At 34.8% G+C, this 6000-nt stretch overlaps 1 non-coding gene across 1 annotated transcript; it reads left to right on the top strand.

Moving 5' to 3' along the window:
- Positions 1–1485: 1485 nt before the first annotated feature.
- On the top strand, positions 1486–1592 carry LOC121217138 (small nucleolar RNA R71). Its single transcript, XR_005913323.1, has one exon. It is a non-coding gene; the product is annotated as a small nucleolar RNA R71 (small nucleolar RNA).
- Positions 1593–6000: the final 4408 nt, after the last annotated feature.

Here is a 6000-nt window from a genome sequence, read left to right as displayed (position 1 = left end):
TGAAGAGTGATTGTTTTATCACCCACACGAAGTGTGAGTTCATCTGTACCAATATCAATAATAGTTCTAGCAGTTGCTAAAAAGGGTCGTCTTAAAATTAAAGGCACGTCACTATCCTCTTCTATGTCTAAAACAAAAAAATCAATTGGGAATATAAATTTGTCAATTTTAACAACTACATCTTTAATAATACCCCTAGGAAATCTAATTGTTTTATCTGCCAATTGGATGCTCATCCTAGTTTGTTTGGGTTTCTCAAGACTTAGTTGTTTAAACATTTTATAGGGCATGACATTAATACTAGTCCCTAAATCAGCCAAAGCATTGTTAATGTTTAAACTACCAATTAAATAAGGAATTGTAAAACTCCCTGGATCTTTCAACTTATTGGGTAGCTTATTCTGTAGAATGGCTAAGCAAACTGCATTCAACTCTACATGCGATGCCTCATCCAACTTCCGCTTATTTGCTAAAAGCTCCTTTAAAAATTTAACTGCATATGGAATTTGCGAAAGAGCTTCAATAAATGATAAGTTAGTATGTAATTTCTTTAATAATTTAAGAAATTTACTAAATCATTCGTCCGTGTGGTCTTTCTTTGTCGCTCTGGGGTATGACACACGAGATTTATATTCTCTACTTACCGATTTTTGCTCACTGTGGTCCACCTCATCTTTACCATTACTTACCATAATTCTTTGCCTCGATTCTGGTTCAGGTTCAACTAACCCTTCTTCATCTTGAATGGTAATTGCATTAAGCTTCTCCATTAGGTTAGTTTCAGTATTACTCAGCAAATTACCTTGTGGTCATTCAGAAATCAATTTAGCAAGCTGGCCTATCTAAGTTTCGAGCCCTTGGATCGACGCTTGTTGATTCTTAAGTGCTGTTTCGGTAGTCTGAAAATAAGTTTCCGACACGGAGATGAATTTTGTTAGCATCTCCTCAAGTTTCAACTTTTTTTCCTGCTGGTAAGGTGGTTGTTGAAAACTTGGGGGATTTTGTGGCCTTTGATTTCCTTGGCCACCCCACGAGAAGTTGGGACAGTTCCTTCAACCTGCATTATAAGTGTTACTGTATGGGTTACTTTGAGGTCTAGAATTATTGTTACCCATATTGAACTTGTTCCTCCTCGGTGCTAGGGTTGAAGGATTGATATTCTGTGTGTACTCCTCCTTCATTTGAATCGTACCTTATCACTGGATGTACCTGAGTAAAACCGTACAAACCGTCAATCTTTTTATTTAAAAGTTCTACCTGGTTGATAGCATAGTAATCACGTCGAGGTTAAAAACGCCGACCGCTTCCATCGGTTTTGTCCTCATGACTTGCCACTGATAATTATTCAGTGACATCTCTTCTATAAATTCATAAGCCTCTTCACGTGTCTTATTATTAATAGTCCCACCAGCAGCTGCGTCAATCATTTGTCTAGTCGAAGGATTCAGGCCATTGTGAAAAGTTTGCACCTATAGCCAAAATGGTAACCCATGGTGAGGGCGTATTCTCAATAGATCCTTGTATCTCTCCCATGCATCATAGAGTGTTTCTAAATCCATCTGCACAAAAGAAGAAATATTATTCCCTAATTTAGCCGTTTTAGCCGGCGAAAAATATTTAAGTAAAAATTTTTCAGTCATTTGTTCCCAAGTAGTGATTGACCTCCGTGGTAACGAGTTCAACCACTGTTTTGCCTTATTATTTAATAAAAGGGAAACAACCGAAGGCGAATGGCATCATCAGGAACGTAATTGATCTTAAAAGTGTCGCAGAACTCCAGAAAATTTGCCAAATGAGTGTTTGGATCATCATCCTACAAACCATCAAACTGAACAAACTGTTGTATCATTTGAATTGTGTTAGGTTTCAATTAAAAATTATTTGCAGCAATAGTAGGTCTAACTATACTCGATTCAGCTCCTATTAAACTAGGTTTAGAATAATCATACATAGTACGAAGAGCAAGATCCTGATTTATTGGGTTCGCAATAGTCACAGGAGGTAGCGGATTATTATTATGATTATCAATCATCTCCTTAGTTGTGGTTTGAATATCATCCTCTTGCCCTTCCTCTATGTATCGTAGGCTTCACCTTATCTCTATTCGATTTCTGCGTGCTGTGCTTTCAATCTCACTATCAAAAAGTAGAGGTCCTGACGGGTTTCTTCTAGTCATAAACTATAAAAACCTGCTAGAAGTAAATAAAAGAAAATTTAGTGATAAAAATTAAATTGCAATAAAATAAATGGCTAAAGTAATAAAAGTTAAGCATTCCTAATATCTTAATTCCCAAACAATGGCGCCAAAAACTTGATGTGCGTGATAAGTTTTATAATTATGATTGATCGTACTTGAAGACTAACTATTATCACGATAAAGGCAAGTGCACCTATCGAACAGTAGTATAGCTTATAGCAAGACCGGAATGTCGAACCCACATAAACTAAAAGTACTAGTATTAACCTTCTTTTTATTAGCTAGCCTAAAAATAAGGGGATTTGCTTTATCTAAACTAATTAACTAAACTAAGAATGCACAAGAAGTAAATTGGGGAAATACTTTTGGGAAAACTGATTGATTTAGACAATACTTAAGGAAGAATCCACCTAGACTTCACTTGTTATTTGACTATGAATTAGACGATTTATTCACTTGACTCGATCCATAAAAATCCCTAATTTATATTATTATCTCTCTCGAGACTAACAACGTCTAACGCTAGGTTGATTAATTGAAATCTCTTTCTAATTAAAACCCTAGTGTTGCATTAACTCGATCTATGGATTCCCTCATTAGGTTTGACCCTAATCTGACAGATTTATGTCGCCCTATATCTAGGGTGCAATAAACTCTGCTTAATTATGCTAGATCTACTCTTAGACAGGGACTTTTGCTCATCTCAATAAGCACATCAATACTTGAATCAATATCCTAGAATATTAAAGCAAGAATTAAGAACACATAATTAAGAACAAATCAAGTATTTATCATATAATTCAGAAAACAATAACAAGATCCATCTTAAGTTTCATCCCCCTTAGGTATTTAGGGGATTTAGTTCATATGTGTAAAAGAAAACATCTCAGAAGAATAATAATAACAAAACATAAAGAATCCCAAAAACCTCTAAAGGAAATTGAAGGGGGATCTTCAGTCTTAAAGGAGAATTCGGCTTCTGAGATGGATCAATCGACTTTATTCAAGTAATTCCTTGCCCCCTACTCTGTGTGTCCTCTTTAATCCTCCTCTAGGGTGTTTATATAGGCTTTAGAATGCCTCAGAACCCTCAGAAGTGGCCTTTTCCGAATGGAACTAGACTTAGGGTCGATAGGGACACGCTCGTATGGGGTTGCTTAGGCCGTGTTAGGGTCTGCTAAATAGACACAAGCGTGTGGTCTACCCGTACGAGGAAGTCTAGGCCGTGTTGATTTCTCACGTTGAGTCATTTTCTCCGTTTTTGGCTTGTTTCTCGCTCTTTTTACTCTTCTACGCTCACCTAAGTATAAAACATGAAATTAAAGGATTAGAAGAATCAAATTCCACAAATCTAGTGATAATTTATCCAAAAATGTGTTAAGCATGGGATAAAAATATGTATAAATTACGACTTATCAAAGCCTATAGCAATTGTCTAGCATTATTGCTCATTTCATGACACTTTATCCTAGTTTAGTGGTAACTAAGCAGTTGCTTTTGGTAAAGTTGACAAGCATTTCCTGATCACATAATTGATTGATGCTAATCAAATTTGCTTTTAATCCATCAACAAGAAAAACATTTTTCACTTTTGGTAATCCAAGAACATTAAGAATTCAAAAAGATTTGGTTTTAGAAAATTTTTAAAATTTTGTTGTGTCAGTTAACCATGTTTTCTAAATATTTCTACAGATTTTGCATTTCTAAGTTGCATTTTAGATTTTCTGTATTTTTATTATTTTATACTTATTTTTAATTTCATAAGGTATTGCAAGGCTTTTCTTATAATATTATATGCATTTCGAGTGGAAAAGTTAGATGCAAAATGTGCGAAGCAACTAAAGTAAAGAAAGAAAAATTGTATAGAGGTAGAAAATTGTATAGAGGTAGTATTATGCATCGAGGCATTAGAGGTTGAGTTGTGACACTTGGTCATTGTAATAGCAAGTACTCTAAGAAGTATGACCAGTGGAAGCTTGAAACCTATTATTTTCACCAATCTACAATCGTGGATTGTTTGTCTACGTGACCTTGAAACTTGTTAAAGTTAATACATATTGTTATGGCTGAATATACCAAAAGGGGGTGAACCGGTACTTTAAAAATTCCTACAAAATTTTTTAAATGATAAGGAAAGGGAAGAAAAACTTGGACAAATCAATTTATGGTGGTTTGGCCCCAACTGCCTATCTCTACTACCTTGGTATGCCTCAACCAAAGATAAAACCTTCCCCTTAGTTTTTGTTGCTAAACCAAAACCCCTTCCTACTTTTTGCAATCAACTAAAACCCTTTACAAATTACTTAAGGTTTTATACCTCAAAAACCCTAAGTAGCCTTTTGTAGGTACAAAAAAAGATATAAACAATAAAAGCCTCTCAAAGATGTGTGTTTACAAGTGTTTAGATCTTTCAAAGAATTGAAATGATAATGATAAAAAGATCTAACTAGAAGCACTTAAGAGATATATACAAGAGAAAATGAAAGAATAAAGAATTTGATACTTTTCTCTTGAAATTTATGCTTGGATGTTCTTTTCTTCTGTCATCAAGTAAGATGAGTGTTGACTCGGATGTGAGTTAGTCAAATTCACGATAATTGACTTGTTTCTTTTGGTGCAATCTCTTGCAGATTATTCTGCTAGGTTTCGCCTTCTTGTGGATTCATATCTTGCTTTTGGCAATCTCTTTCACTAGTGAACCTGCCAGCAGTGAGTTTAATTGTGAGGAACATCTTTGTTTGTTTTAAAATCCGCAATAGGTGGGACATGTACAAGTAGCGTGTCAAGTCCTATATAGGAAATGTGTCATTTTGCATGACACCTATAAAACCTTTATGATTGTGTTCGATTAGTGGAATTGTGTCTAATTAGTGGAATCATGTGTGATTAGTGGAATAGTATGTGCATGTAATTTCACTAGGCATCCTGCTTTGAGTGAGATTACAATCTAATTCTTCTATAAATAGGGTAGAAGTTAACAGAGAAAAAGACTTTATTTTCCTTTTCTCCGTTCATCCTTGTTAATTCAAAAGAAACCTAGAGTGTTCTTCGTTACTTGTAGAAGGAACCAATTTGCCAGCTTGATTAGCAATTAACCTTTTTGAGTCAGTTGTTGTTAAATTCTTGATTCCTTATTTTGTTTAATCCAAGGAATGAAAGGATAATGAGAATTGTTTATATAGGTTTTCATTGAAGGTTGGGAGGAAGGAAACTCCTTTTAGTTTTTGGTTGCATGTTTCCGACTCTCATTTTTTACATTAAAGTTTTAGTTGTTCTAGTAATTAATAGTGTTTGATTTTATTTAGTTAAAGAAATGAGAGAAGGCCCTGGTTAAAAAGGAAAAAAACCCATAGAATAGACAAAAATTTTGTGATAATCTTTGGTAAGTTCCTTTCACTTGTGCTTCTGGTAAATTTCAACTAAAGCAAATAAAAATGTTTTCTGTCAAGTATGTTAGTTTATTCTTAATCTATTGCACACAAGTGTGTTAACAAACTAAAAAGATAATAATAGTATGTGCATGAATGATTGTAAATGGATACTCTTCCTTGGCGCACAAGCTCTGTATCCGGAATGGTGAAAGAAGGGTTGTGGAGGAAACTGTTGGGATGGGGATGAGATGGGATAAATGTATGGAGAATTTGAAATAATATGTAATTTGTCTCTAGTAGGGCATGTAAATGCAAACAGTGAATGGTGAATTCCCCGACCTTGTGGGGGAACATGTAAGTGTTCGAATTAACAAGGACGATTTGCGGAGGTTTGGTTAGATATATGAATACTGGTTCACACAGCAATACCGT

Source organism: Gossypium hirsutum, chromosome A02 (genome assembly GCF_007990345.1).
Source record: "Gossypium hirsutum isolate 1008001.06 chromosome A02, Gossypium_hirsutum_v2.1, whole genome shotgun sequence".
Classification (NCBI taxonomy): domain Eukaryota; kingdom Viridiplantae; phylum Streptophyta; class Magnoliopsida; order Malvales; family Malvaceae; genus Gossypium; species Gossypium hirsutum.
The sequence above is the reverse complement of the archived record's forward strand: the minus strand, read 5'-3'. Positions and strand labels throughout refer to the sequence as shown.